The sequence below is a fragment of the Cervus canadensis genome, chromosome 8 (assembly GCF_019320065.1).
Source record: "Cervus canadensis isolate Bull #8, Minnesota chromosome 8, ASM1932006v1, whole genome shotgun sequence".
NCBI lineage: Eukaryota > Metazoa > Chordata > Mammalia > Artiodactyla > Cervidae > Cervus > Cervus canadensis.
This window is the reverse complement of record NC_057393.1, coordinates 85,459,615-85,475,587: the sequence shown is the minus strand read 5'-3', so window position 1 is coordinate 85,475,587 and position 15,973 is coordinate 85,459,615.

Here is a 15,973-nt window from a genome sequence, read left to right as displayed (position 1 = left end):
AGGGCTGCCTGCCTCCCAGCAGCAGCTGGCTTCCTTTGGAATCGGCGTGGAGGCGGTGCTGAGCTTGCCAAGCTGCTGCGATGCATCTTTGCACAGCCCTGGCAGGTAAGCTGTGGGGCCCTTGCCAAGAGTCCAGGCCCAGGTGACTGAATCAATAACACCGTCAGAGTCCTGCTGCCACTAGTTATCACGATAACTAGTGCTGGGCTTTCTCTAGTTGCAGGGCGCAGGCTTAGTTGCCCCCGGGATGTGGGAGCTTAGTTTCCCAAGCAGGGATCAAACTTGCATCCCCTGTATTGCAAAGCAAATTCTTAACCACGGCCCACCAGGGAAGTCCATTATTATTAACATTTTCAAATGTACAGAGAGAATAGAGAGAATAGTGTAGCAGACACTCACGTGTGCCCTGCTTCAATTTCACAATTAACATTGTGCCAACTTTGCTTCATCTATTTCTCTTCTTGCTGAAGTAAATTATAAACATCCTATTTCACCTCTAAAAATTAAATTTCATATATATGGATATATATGTAGATTTATATAAAATGAAATGGTTATCATAATAATCCCAATTATATATTAAAACAGCTAATAAAAATAATTTTCAAAATTGTCAAATATCCAGTTCATATTCAAATTTCTCCAAATAGTACAACATTTTCCTTTAAAGCTGTTTTGTTCAAATAATCAAGGACCATACAATGTATTTGGTGTTTTATCTCTTTTCTTTCTTTTTCTTTTTTTTGACTGTGCCACACTCCTTGTGGGATCCGAGATTGAACTCCTCCCCGCTGCAGTGGAAGCACAGAGTCCTAATCACTAGACTACCAGGGAATTCCATCTCTTAAATATATATATATATTTTTTATTTTAATTGGAGGCTAATTACTTTACAATATTGTGGTGGTTTTTGCCATACATTGACATAAATCAGCCACGGGTGTACATGTGTCCCCCATCCTGAACTCCCCTCCCACCTCCCTCCCCATCCCATCCCTCAGGGTCATCCCAGTGCACCAGCCCTGAGCACCCTGTCCCATACATCGAACCTGGGCTGGCGATCTATTTCACATATGATAATTCTTAAATATATTTTCATCCAGGACTTTCCCACCTCCAACCAGCCTCTTTCTTAAAGATATTGACTATTTGAAGAAACTGGTCAAGTAAAATATCCCATCTCTAGATGTGTCTGATGGCTCCTTCAGAGTGCATTTTGTTCTTTTAATTTCCTGTTCACATTAGACACCTAAGAAGGCTAATGTAAAATAATAGCTACCATTTATCCATTTAGAGCCCTGGTGATTCAGTTGGCAAAAAAATCCAGCTACAGTGCAGGAAACCTGGGTTCCATCCTTGGGTCAGGAAGATCCCCTGGAGAAAGAAATGGCAACCCACTCCAGTATTCTTACCTGGGAAATCCTATGGACAGAGGGGCCTGGTGGGCTACATCCATGGGGTCCCAAGAGTCAGACACGACTCTGACTAAATCACTATTGCCACCACCATTTATTCAGTTATTAAACACTTGCTATTTGCCAATGGCTTTGTTCATTCACTCATTTGCAAATATTTATTGAGGACCAATTAGCCTTGAGGGCTTCCCAGGTGGTACAGTGTAAAGAATCCACCTGCCAATGCAGAAGACACAAGAGACACAGTCTATCCCTGGGTCGGGAAGATCCCCTGGAGAAGGAAATGGCAACCCACTCCAGTGTTCTTGCCTGGAGAATCCCATGGACAGAGGAGCCTGGTGGGCTACCGTCTACGGGTTCACAGAGTCAGACACAACTGAGTGACTGAGCACACACAAAATTAGGTTTGAAACCTTGGGGACATAGTAATGAATAAAACTAAGGTGCAAGGGGAAGCCAGCCCTCACGGAGTTTACATTTTTGTGGAGGAGATGGGCATAAAATAGATAAATAAGAAACAAAAATATATAGTATACATATGGGCTTTGGAGAAAGGACCACAGTGATAGTTGATGGGGTGAGAAATGATGGGTTCTGCATACACTAGGAAGAGAGCGTCAATAGGATTTCCTGACAGATGGGATGTGAGGGGTGAGAGAAAAAGAGGGCTCAAGAATGGCTCCAAAATGTTTGGCCTAAGCAATCAGGTGGCTGAAGAAACTATTAACCAGAGTAGAGATGATCCCAAAGAGAACAGACCTGGAAGGGAGGGTCAAAAGTTCAGGGCAGGGACTTCCCCACAGGCCAGTGGTTAAGACTCCACCTTCCAACTCAAGGAGCACAAACTAAGCTCCCACAAACCACAGGGTGTGGCCCAAAAAAAAAAAAAGGTCAGGGGTGAGGTCCAGGCTGGTGATGCTACTCAAAAACACTCAGAATACATAGATGGCGTTTTCAGCCTTGAGACTGGATGACATCAGTGAAGTTCGATTAGCTAGAAAAGACATCCAAGAGCTGAGTCCTAGAGACTGGGAAACTGCTGGTGCAGCGTCTCATGGCCGGGAGGACAAAGGGAGAAGGGAATGAGCGCGTCAAATGCTGTCGATGGGCAGCAGAGATAAAGCCTGAGAACCAACACCAGGATTCAGCAGGAGGAGGCCACTGCTTTCCTTGGCAAGAGCAGCCTTGGTGAATGGGCCAGGGGAAGAAGTCTGATAGTCACCAGAACAGGAGAAGCAAAGGCAGTGGGTAAGGACAGCACTTGAGAGATGTTTTCTATGATACAAATGTGAGAAGAAAAATGGGGAGCTGGCTACAGGGCATGAGGAGTCAGATTTTTTGTAAGATGAGAGAAATTATACCATGTCTGTGTGCCAATCAAGTTAAGGAGCGGAGAGGGGAAACTGAGGACGCAGAAGTCCTGCTGGGTAAAGTCCACGAGTGATCCAGAAAAATGGACATCAGAGCAGTGTAGACAGCTTACCTCCAGGAAGAGGGGGAAGGCAATAGTATGAGCACAGACGCCATAGTCTTAATTCTCTTTCTAAATTCTCCTTTTAAGAAGACACTATCGTCCTTTTTGGATAGGAGGCAACTGAGGGACCTCCCTGGTGGTCCAGTGGCTAAGACTCCATAGTCCCAATGCAGGGGACCCAGGTTCGATACCTGATAAGGGAACTAGGAGTTTGCTGCACTAAAGATTCTGAATGCCACAACTAAGACTGGAACAGCCACATAAATAGTTTTCTAAAAAGAAATAAGGCAATTGAGCCTCACAGAAGATAAAGTCCCTAGTAAGTGGCAGATCTGGGACTCAAGCCCAGGTCTCTGACTCTAAAATCTATGTTTTTGCACATTGATTATACAGAATTGGGAGTTTAAGAAAATCCCTGTCTCATCTTATTCATTTGGCATGTTCCCATATAAAATTTTAACTTATGGGGATCTAAAATAAGACTTGACAAAATGTCATCCTGGTACATTTTCCAGGATGAACTCTTCCCTGTCTAAATGTCCTAGCATTTTCCTTTCGCTCTTGGTGATCGCTATACATTATGGAGGGCTTCCCTGGGAGCTCAGACGGTAAAGAACCCGCCTGCAATGCAGGAGACCCTGGTTCCATCCCTGGATCGGGAAGATCCCCTGGAGGAGGGCATGGCAACCCACTCCAGCATTCTTGCCTGGAGAATTTCATGGTCAGAGGAGCCTGGCGGGCTTCAGTCCGTGGGGTCACATAGAGTCGGACACGACTGAGCGACTAAGCACGGCACATACATTATTGAGTCACATTTCCGTGCAAGGGGACGCCGAGGGCCCGAGCCCAGAGGCTCTGCGGCGATTTACTCCAGGTCCCCGGCTAGCGGGTGGCACAACTCCCCAGGAGGACCACCGGGCCCGGGACAGGGCATGGTCGAGTGCTTTGGCCGCCGGCAGAGACGCGGCCACCAGGTGGCGCCAGAGCGCTCCTTCGCCTCCGCTTCCACCTCCACAGGATTCTCCCGGCGCTGCGCATCACTCAGCCCCCGCAGGCCGCGGGTGGCTTCCTATCCCGGGTCCAAGGCCCCCGCCCCGGCGGGGACCCCGAGCGCGCCGCCAGTGGTCCTCTCCCTCCTCCCGACTCGATCAGGCCGGCGTCTTTCTCTGCGAGCGGGATCACTGGGCCAAGGGTAGCGCAGGAGTCGGTGGATGTAGGGAGAAGGCAGGAAGAGGTACTTGATTTCCCCTGTGGAGCAGCTGATGGCTGCTAAATCGTCTTCAGATGAGCTCACCTGTTACTTCTTTTGTTCCATGGTGACACGCCACCACTGCCCGAAAGACCAGCTTACAGACACTTAAAACAGCAGTCTGTAGTTGACAAGTCCATCCTTGAAAAACTCATCACTGAGACAAGTTAGGTGAAAGAGCTCCCTGAATATTATCTGCAATTAAACCAACCTAGAGCGCACCCCCCAACTCCCACGCCCCCACCCAGAGGGCTTCCCTCATAGCTCAGTTGGTAAAGAATCCACCTGTAATGCAGGAGACCCTGGTCCGACTCCTGGGTTGGGAAGATCTGCTGAGGAAGGGATAGACTACCCACCCTAGTATTCCTGGGCTTCCCTTGTGGCTCAGCTGGTAAAGAATCCACCTGCCATGCGGGACACCTGGCCCCTGGGTTGGGAAGATCCCGTGAAGAAGGCAAAGGCTACCCACTCTAGTATTCTGGCCTGGAGATTTCCTTGGACTGTACAGTTTGTGGGGTCGCAGAGTCCGACAGGAGTGAGCGCGATTGTCACTTTTTCAGACCCCTTTGACAATTGGTTAAGGGAGATGCTTTTTCCTGACTTGAGAGTGTATCTGCCAAGTGCTTTTCAGCATGGAATAAACTAAAAATTTTTCATCATAAACTGTTTTATAGTCAGAGTATATTATTTATGATAGGAGTCTTCCAGGCATACTGTAGATCTAGAGCTGATGTTTGCAGGGCTGGCTTAGATATTTCCTGGAATAATTTTTATCACACATCTTAAGTCACTCTGAGGAAGGAGTTGATCTGAGTATCTTTGCTTGGGGAAATGATAGCAGAGGTAAAAGGGTATAATATAATTGAGGAGATGTCACCTTTACTATGAGAAGTATTTCATATTGATTAGCACCCCTGGGAACCCATTAATAAGTTCCCTCTGTTATTATTATTTACTAATAACAGCCTTTTCTGTCCAACCCCATACATTTTTGTGTGGAACCTATGTCTCTTTAATGAACTCTTTTAGCTTTTATTGAGGTGTCCATCTTGTGCCAGAAACTATTCTAGGCACTGGGGATATAGCAACGAACCAAAATAGTAAAAAAAAAAAAAAAAAAACAAAAACACAACAGTGCTGTGTTCCTCTCCTACCAGAGACCATCAAGTTTTTAGCCATGCATCCTGTCAAGATACTTACTAACTTACTGTCCTCAAAGCATCATGACGAAGCATGATCATCCGTGGTTCACATGGCTTAGGTACAAACCAGGAAGATAAGCCCAAACTCATTTTAACCACTAACTCAGGTGATTCAGAACAACGCACCTCACAGTTCTGTGCCTGTTAATACCCTCTGGTAACATGCTGCCTTCCTCACAGCTTCAAGAATTCAATGATAAAACATCCAGAGCTGTACAAACATTACACAAATGCAGATTTATGTCCTTTACGTTATGATACAGTATTTAAACAGAGCATAAGATAAGCTAAAATAAGGGAACACTTGATTACTGGTGATTTTTTTTTTTTTTTTTTTTTACTGGTGATTCTTAAAATCAGTCAAAAGACATGTAAGATTAGGCCAGAACTCCCTCCAACAGAAGGTATCATTTACTTTCAGCTCTTATAAATCTCTCTTAAAGGGATCAGAATTGAGGCACGTTGTCAGCCCTGAAAAGAAACCCATGAACCCATGAGCTTTTTTTTTTCTAAACCCATGAGGTTTAGGTGTCCTCCAGGTAGTAGACTCCCTTGGAGAGTGGCTTTAGGCAGATCTTCTGCAGAAAAGGACTGGCTCACCCAAACATGGAGAATGAAAACCAGCCTTGCCAGCCCCAACAGCGCTGATTTGACAAAGCTCAAGTCCCCTGCGGATGGCCTCTTGCCTTTGGGGACTCTCCAACACTGGACAACCCAGAGCCTCTCCCAGGAGCTGTGGTGAATGTGAGATGCACAGAGAAGACAAGATGGAGCCTGAAGATGTGGTGTGGAAGGCTGTGGCGCCCGCCGGGCGTCCCACAGAAAGAACCCTTGGAGCTGAGTGACAGCCCCACCCCCGCGCCCACCCACAAGGTTCAGTGCTTTCAGCTTCCTCCCCTCGGCATGCATCCTGACAGTTAACCCCACCAGCGACAGGCTTCACAGGGACTGAGTTTTCTTTTTTCATAGGAAACAGATAGAATATTAATTCTATTTTTCTTGAGCACAGCAAAATCTGTATGCCCTTTTGCAGAAGAGAACTTACACATAGCAAAAGAAAGACTGTAAATCCTGCATATATATTTCCAGTTCAAAGTCCTTCTTTATTTAGAAAGCAGACTGGCTGGCCATTCTGTGTTTCTCCTGACAAACAGGAGAAATACACGGCACCCTCCTGCTCCTCACAAGCCCAAATGAAAGGACCATGGGCCAACAATTTCTCTGCAAGGAAATTAAACATTAGGACACCTCCCCTTCCACCTCCTCTACTCGATGCAAGTTTGGTGTGAGCCTAAAATAAATACTTGTGTCTACTCTCAAAATCAAGGAAACTCTGGGTCCAAGGGCATTAGGGAAAAAATCTCAAGTTTAACAGAGACCTGAGAAGATTAACAGAAATATCTGAATTTTGCTTGACGTTCTCTTTGGTAAAATAAAGGGGGTAGTAAAAACATTTTGGCTGACTTCTTTATCCCATCCTGAAACTTCTGTCTCTATTTAATTAAAAGAATCACTGTAAGGCCTAGCCCAGAAAGGAAAGCCATCTTTGTCAGGTGTTAAGAATATTTTAGTTCAGGCCAAGTTAACAGGTCCATTTGCCCTGATTTCAGTTAAATAAATATGTACTATCTGCCATTGACAAGCCAGAGTAGACAATGAGGATCCAAAGAAAAATAAGATCTAGCTCTGTATCAAGAAAACTCCTGGTCCATCAGGAGAGAAAACATACAAGCAAATTATTGTATCATTTTACTTTTTCTCCATTTTACTCATGAGAACCCAAGGCTAAGAAAGTATTTCTAAGTAATGAAGTACCCAAGATCAGACAGCCAGTACATGACAAACAATGTCTATGACGGAGCCTACAGTCACTCAAAATATTAGTAGTAGTAATTATTATTTAAATTGAGCTTGCTGAATATCTAATGTAGCACCTAGGAAGTTAAAGAAAATTTGTAACGTCTTTTGTCATCAAATATTTAGTGAAGACATGGTCATTTTAGCTAGTAACTTTTCCTGAATATAAAGTGAATTTCAAAATGAGTCATCTATTAAAGTAGGTTAGATTTCAAGTCTTCCAAGTTCTGTACGAGGTGCAACTCCGGACTGCTGTGTCAAGTTCTTCTTGTTCTAAGGATAGGTAAAAAAAAAAAAAAAAAAAAAATCCTGTCCTTTCTAAGGCACCGGTCAGAGTTTGGACTGTCCACAGAACAGCAGATTCAAGTGATGACTCCACATAATTCACCCCACATTTGACAAGATTTTAACAAAAGGACAAAATAGTTTGGAATGACTCTTAGTTGCTTTTTATAATCTTATAAATGCTACTTCAATGTCTGCCAGATCTGCTTTTCAAAATTTTTTTGGCCTTTTCTTAAGCCAGGAGGCTGTGAAGAAATACGAGAAAACCAAGTATGTTCCCATCTATTCTCAAACTGTGTTATTTCTAATCCAGTGACTTAGTAAGCAGCTTTTAAAACAGACCTCTTCACGCCTCACAGTCATACTTTTTCCCTTCCACTTATCCTGCATGTGTCATGTCAAAGAATCTTTAATTTCACTGTGAAAAATTCCCAACTGACTTCTGCCCATTCGAATCACCATTCATCCATTATTTACTCAGCATTTAAGTATGCTTTATGCTGGGAAACCCAATGGTCAGTAAGACCTGTGTTCTGGACTTCACTGGCGATCCAGTGATGGGGAATCTGCCTGCCCATGCAGGAGACACGGGTGTGATCCCTGGTCCAGGGAGTGTCCCATGTTGGGGGGCTCCCTTGGGCTGCAGCAGCTGAGCCTGTGCTCAGCGACCAGAGGAGCCACCGCCTGAGAAGCCTGCACATGGCCACTAGAGGGGCCCACTCAGCCCAGCTAGGGACAGCGCAGCAGTGCAGGCCCGGCACAGCCGAAAACAGAAATGAGAATAGCAATAATAAAAATAAGGAGTCTTCTCAAATTAAGTGCTTAAAAAAAAAAAAAAAAAGACACGTCCTTAGAAGTGGTCTGGAGGGAAAGAGGGACAAGTTACCAAGGAATTACAGCAACTTTGGTCGGTGCTATGGTTAGAACATTCCAGGGTCTTAAAGAATCTCCAACAAAGGGCACCTACTCTGGCACCCAGGAAGGCTTTTTTCAACCCAATGGTAAAATCGGGGGGCCAGGGACTGTCTTGTCTGTCCAGAGATCTTTGGTGGTGCCTGGCATAGACTCTGGCCCATAGCATAGGACACCTGTCACATGCAAAAGCCCTGAGGCAACAGATAGGATCATAGCTGGAAAGGAAGGCACTTCTGGGGGATTAGTTTGATTTGACCAGGACTTGGGTTTCTGTTTGGGCAGGGAGGAGGACATACGAGGAATGATGTCGTGGTGGTGGTGTAGTCACTAAATGGTGTTCGACTCTCATGACCCCACTGACTGTAGCCTGCCAGGCCCCTCCGTCCATGGGATTTCCCAGAGGAAAACTGTTAGCGAGTTAATCAGGTCAGATTTTAAGGGGCTTGGGCACCGCACAAAGGACAAAATGTTTCCAAACAATTCTTTAGGCAGCAGAATGGATCCAAGGGGATGAGGCTGTGCATTTATACAGATAACTGGCCCACAGGAGTGATAGTGAGGCCTGAGAGAAGTGAATGGATTGGGGACATGGGAACAAGAGGAGGGGGAAGTATGGACATTGATGGAATGTGGTGAGCAGGTAACAGCCAGGGAGAGGGCAGTTAAGAGGAGGCAGATTCAAGGGAATGAATTCAATCATCCACATGTCACCGGAGGCGCCTGAGGACATCCGCGTGATGCTGCGCAGAGAGCCAGACCCACCTGGGCTCAGGAGGGCTCATCAGGTGCCAGTGCCACTGAAGCCAGAAAGGATAAAATCACCCAGGAGAATTTCCAGGAGACTCAAAGAGAGGATCAAGTTCCGGCAGGGGTTCACCACCTGCCCCGAGTGCCAGCTCCCAGGGCCTCCGGTCTCGCCCAACTTCAGCCCAGTCCTCAGCCCCCTAACTGATCTGCTCTCCAGCCTCTGGTCCCATTTATCTGGTCCAGTCTGTGACAGAAGCTCAGAAGTCACAGCAACGTTCATTCCTAAAGCATTACCTTTATTTCAGTAACTTGGGAGATTTTTGTTAGACACTGCAAAATTATAAAGCAGAAAGCACACCAAAAAAGTCTCATTTTACAAAAGGTATAAGGGACTTCCCTGGTGGTCCAGTGGTTGGGAATTCGCCTGTCAATGCAGGAGACACAGGTTTGATCCCTGGTCTGGGAAGATCCCACATGCTGTGATGATTCTAGAGCCCTTGCTCCGAAACAAGCTGCAGCAATGCAGAGCCATCACAATGCGAAGTCACCGCGCCACAATGAAGAACAGCCCCTGCCCACCACAGCTAGAGAAAGCCTGTGTGTAGCAGCAAAGATCCAGGACAGCCAAAATAAAAATAAATAAAAATTTCAAAAGATGTAAGATTTCAATGATGTGTCATGTTTTTAACTTCTCAGGCTCCGTTCTCACTAGAAATGGGCAGGCATTCTATGTGCAACTTGAGTTATATAGTGACCATGTGTCTCTCATCTTTGGTAAAAAGTACCCCCATTCTTTAAAAACATCAACAAAAATATCCCTAATGCCTTCATCCTATCAAATACGTAAGGTAGCCAAGTACAGCAGAAGTTACCCTTCTTAATTCAAGTCCGAAATCTTACAGTCAACTAACCTTCAACAAAAGTGCAAGAATACACAATGAGAAGAGTCTCTTTAATAAATGGTGTTAGGAAAACCGGATACTCACATGTAAAAAAAATGAAATCACACCCTTACCTTACACCAGATGCAGAAACTAACACAAAAAGGATTAAGGACTTACATATACATCTGAAACTATAAAACTACCAGAAGTGAAATTAGGGGAGAAGCTCCCTGACATCAGTCTTGGTGATTTTTGACTCCAAATGTACAGCCAACACAATAAAAAATAAACAAGTGGGACTACATTAAACCAAAAAGCTTCTGCTTTTTTTCCCTTTGCATAGCAAAGAAAACAAAATGAAAATGCAACTATGGTTAACCCCCCCAAAATATAAGCAATTCATACAATTTAAGAATAATAATCCAATTTAAAAATGGGCAAACAGCTTAGACAGACACTTTTTCCAAAGTCAGTCAAATGACCAACAAGCACGTGAAAAAGTGCTCAACACCACTAGTCATGTGGGAAAGTCATCAAAGTCCCAGTGAGCACCACACCTCTCATCAAGAAGCTATGCTGGTGAGGGTGTGGAAAGGGGACCCCCATGCACTGCTCGTGGGAATGTAAACTGGTGCAGCCACACAGAAAACAGCATGGAGGTTCCTCAGAAAACTAAAAATAATGCTAGCCGACCAAGAGTCCCACTTCTGGGTATACATCCAAAGGAAATGAAACTGCTATCTCAAAAAGGTATCTGCATCCTCATGTTCATAAGCCACATTATTCATAAGACTCAAGATATGGCAATAACCTGTCAGTGGATGAATCGATAAATGTGATACACATTCACACACAATGAACCAGTCACCTTTGTAAAAGGAAATTCTGCCGTTTCCAACAACATAAATGAACTGGGAACATTATGCTAACAGAAGAAAGCCAGACACAGAAAGACAAATACCACATGATCTCACTTAATCTCACAATGGCCACATACATCAGATGTCACACTGTACATATATTTAATTCAAAATACATATACAATTTTCATTTGTAAATCACATCTCAATTAAGACCACGGGAAAAAAAAATCCCTCAATCTTCCACTTACCATGAAACATTGGGCATACCTTGTAAAATAGTGAGGATTTATTCTAAGTTAATTCATTCCAGAGCTCAGAAAGGGCTTCCCAGGTGGCCCGAGTGGTAAAGAATCTGCTTGCCAACGCAGGAGACCCAGGTTCGATCCCTAGGTTGGGAAGATCGGCTGGCGAAGGAAATGGCAACCCACTCCCATTTTTCTTGCCTGGGAAATCCCATGGACAGAGGAGCCTATGGTTGCAAAAGAGTTGGACACGATGGGGTGACTACACCACCAGCACCAGAGCTCGGGAAGTGAGACTGTCATCACACTCACGTCTGCAGCTGCCAGAGCACAGAGCTCCAGCCTCCTCTTTGTCAAAATGAAAGAAGCACAGTGAGAAGCAGAGACGGAAGGATATCCAGGTTCTAATCAGAACGGTCTCCCTGAAAAGCTAACAAATGCTACTGTTTCTTAAGCTAATTCAAGTTGGGTTTCCATACCTGCTACTAGGGTCCTAATTCATACAGAGAACTGCAAAGGAAGCCTTTGAAAACCACTGCAGCGCTCCACAGGAATGGGATATGGATCAAACTGGTAAGAAATTTCCTAATGGTCCAGCGAGGACGCCATGCTTTCACTGCTGGTGCCCAGGTGTGACCCCTGGGAGGGGAACTAAGATTCCCACAAGCCTCATTACATGTCTCCCCCACACCCCCGAGAAAGAAAGAAAGAAAAATGGTCTATAAAAAATCAGTCTCCGCCGACAACTACAAAGTTATCCTCTTCAAACAGTAAGTAGGGAGAGCAACTGTGTGCGAACACCGCGCAGAGGTCAGAGTAGTACCTTCAGCCTCTACGGGTCCAGGGCTGTGTTCCTCGGGGTAAACTGAGACGTTCTGATTTAAAAACTTCAAAGGTGTCTGCTTGACCAAGGGAACAATGGAAAGGCCAGCGCAGTATGTCTGCTTTCTGATGTGACAAAAGGCAGGGTCAGCTGGGTTTGAGGACTTCTGCGGAATCCCAGCGGGACCTAGCTGCTGCCCCTGAACGTGCAGGCCACACGACAGAGGCGTGTGCAGCGCATCGGGCACCACGCCGCTTCTCAGATCAAGGCCCAGGTGAGCCACGGCCTCTGCCTTTGCCCCGCTTCACTCCCCACCTCTAGCCTGTCAGTACTACGTCAAAGTACTTGACTCCCTTATCAGTTCTTAGTGGGAATTAAACCAGGATTTACTACCTCAAAAATTATATGGTACAATTCATCACATAAACATATAACTTAGTTAATATAATTATGTATTTAAACATTATACATATAATGTCCCAGACAACCTCAATCTAAAAAGGGGGGAAAATCCATCTGATTCACTCCAAGATATAAATGTGGAGTAAAAACTTAAAAATGCACAACTAGAGTGCTTAGAGGATGTAATTTCTGCTTAGTTGAATTTATTTCCCCCCCAAAATTCCTGAAATACATCTAGTGGCTTGAACGCAGCCTGGTAAGTGATGGCCTGTATGGGGGGCTCCCATCACGTTCCACTACAGGGGGCAGCTTTAAGCATATCTCATTTTTAGAATGCTATAGTACATCATCTGTGACCTTAACACAGCTTAAGTTCTTCTCTATGAGCATTTCCTATTCACATTTTCCACTTCACCACTGAGCATCACTGTCTGTGTCACACTCCTGACTCCAACACCAGCAATATCACCAAAACCAGGGAACTTGCTAGAAATGCTGATTCATACATGTTCCTGCCCAGATTTGTTGCCCAGCAATCTGCTGTTAACAAGGCTTCCATGTGATTCTGATACATCTCAAGCTGGGAAAACATCATTACTACCTAATCCTCACTTGCTGACATGAAAGCAGGGAGGGGTTCTTAACCTGGGATCTGTGAATGCTCTTAAGTTGAACACAAATAAATGCCAACTGGGGAGAAGCTGCACAGGTGTCAACCTTCTCAAAGGAATGCCGACCAAGAAACTGAATTCAGCTTTGAATCACCAAACTCAGCAGAATTCACTTCTGCAAATATATGCCAAGATATTCTCCAAGCCTTAATAGCACTTAAACAGTTGTGGCACAAACAATAATAAAAACTCCATTTTTTGTTACAGAAAAAATTTTTTTGTATGGTAGACCAATTTTCTCAAAAATCTCTTGCATAGACCAATTTTCTCAAAAATCTCTTGCAGTAACATTAACAAACACTCTGGTCTACAGGCCGATTCAACAAGGTCAGAAAGGCAGGTAAATGATAAACTCCTGAACTTAACTGAGGAGTAAAAGGATTCAAATGTTTACTGACTGCCTACCACACAATTGGAACCAGGCTTCACACACTTTACATGAGACGTGAACCTAAGTTCTATTTATCTTAACAGAACAGCACTGATACTACCAGGTAAGCCCCCGTTTTAAATGCTCTTTAAGTACAAACTGTGGAGACAACGGTGGAGAACCTGAGCGTACCTTCTCTCATGAGGACATCAAAATCACAACTGCTGATCTGTCAATTAAAAAGGCTGGAATCTACAAAAAGATACTCTCCAGGCAAAGACATAATGAGCCCCATACCAGGCTCCCCAGACTGGGGGTCCAGCAATTAGAGGAACCCCCACAGCATCTGGCCTTGAAGGCCAGTAGGGCTTGGTCACAGGAACCCCCAGCACTGGGGGAAAAGGAGATTTCACTCCGGGAGGGTGCACACAATGTCCAGCAGGTAACAAAAGCGGCAACCCCACAAGACTGGACCAGACCTACCTGCTGGTCTTCGAGGGTCTCCTGGGCAGGTGGGGAGCAGCTGTGGCTCTCTGGGGTCATATAAGCTGGCGGCAGACACAGCTGGGACCTATGTTAACTCCATCTAGCAGACATTTTTTTCCATCTTTGGCTGTGAGACCTGGCCCCGCCCGACAACCTGTGGGCTCCTATGCTGGGACTCACAGGCCAAACAACCCACAGGGCAGGAACAGAGCCCCACACCACCTTTAGACACGTCCCTGCCCACTAGAGGGCCAAGACCCAGCTCCACCCACGAGTAGGCGTGGGCCAGCACCTCCCACCAAGAAGCCTGAAACAAACCTCTAGACCAGCCTTGCCCACCAAGCGGCAAACACCAGAAGCAAGGCAACTAGCAATCACTGACCAGAACCCACCCGGGTCCTCGGCCCCTAGGTGACTAGAGGGAAGTGTACTGCTGGGACACAGAACATCTGCAGAGGGCCACTTCTTCAAGAAGCCTAACTACGCTACTACACAGACAAAAATACAAACAGAAATTTAAAAATGAGATGGCCACACAGCAGGTTCCAGATGAAGGAAAAAAATAAAACAACATAAAACCCAGAGAACTAAGTGAAGCGGAGGTGGTCAGTGGCCAGCCGACCGGAAAGCGTTCAGAGTAATGGCTGTAAAGGTGATCCACGAACTCGGGAAATGGACGCCCAGTGAGATTTCAAGAAGTTTTCAGCAAAGAGAAAATATACAGAGCAACCAAGTAAGAGTTGAAGACTCTAAGTACAAACTGTGGAACCAAAGGCATGTCCAAGGAAGCATGCCCATGTGCACTAACATTTTCATTTCCAAAGACGCAAATGCAACTTTAACAAATGACAACATCCAAGCTATTCCACTTGACTTAAATCTTGGGTTGAGCCCCATTTAGCCAGCATCCCCACCATTGCCTGTTTCCATCACTATGTGAATGTTCAGCAATTATGTGTCTAGAAGGAAAAAAACTTTTGGTACCAGCAGTAGTTTTTAACACAATATATTAGCTACAGCTTTCAAAAGTGGTATCTAATTTTTCATGCCAAACAGAAGGGGTAAAAGTGGGGAGTGACTCATTTTCTTGGGCTTCAAAATAACCCATGGCAAACCTAGACAGCGTATGAAAAAGCAGAGACATCACTTTGCCAACAAAGGCCTGGTTTTTCCAGTAGTCACGTACAGATGTGAGAACTAGACCATGAAAAAGGCTGAGCACCAAAGAACTGATACTTTTGAACTGTAGTGCTGGAGAAGACTCTTCAGAGTCCACTGGACTGCAGGGAGGTCAAACCAATCAATCCTAGAGGAGATCAGCCCTGAACATTCACTGGTAGGACCAGTGCTGAATGAAGCTGAAGTTCCAACACTTCGGCCATTTGATGCGAAGAGCCGACTCACTGGAAAAGACCCTAATGCTGGGAAAGACTGAAGGCAAAAGGAGAAGGGAGAGGCAGAGGATGAGATGGTTAGACAGCATCACTGACTCAACGGACATGAGTTTGCATGAACTCCGGGAGATAGTGAAAGACAGGGAAGTCTGTAGTCTGTAGTCCATGGGGTCACAAAGAGTCGGACACAACTTAAGTGACTGAACAATTTTTAAAGCACCAAAACTGTCATTTAATTAAGATGTACTGGGCAAAATCAGCTCTACTGTAAGCACTTTACTGCCTCTGCAGTAAGCATTAAGCAAAGCTGATTATTTTCCATAAAGCCAAGTGACACCTAGCTTGGGCTGCATGAGGGTTCACAAAGGCATACAGGAAGCATCCCCTCCTAAAATAAAACCTAGGCCGGCCCCTCCTCCTCTCTTGGCCAGCTGTCTGCCCCTTGCTCTTTCCTCACCTGTAACCCCTGACTGTCCCAGTCCATCCCCTTTTGGCAAATGCAGGACAGAACACCACTTCCTAGTTGCATGGCCAATCACTGACTGAGCACCACTGGACTATTTTGGATTTGGGATCCTACTAGGAAAATGAACCGATCAACAGGATTGTAGTGTTCACCTCATCCCACCTCACCCCCCAAAGAGCATGCAGGGTTGTCAGTGAAAACAAGCACTGTTTAAGGGTTCAGGATCAC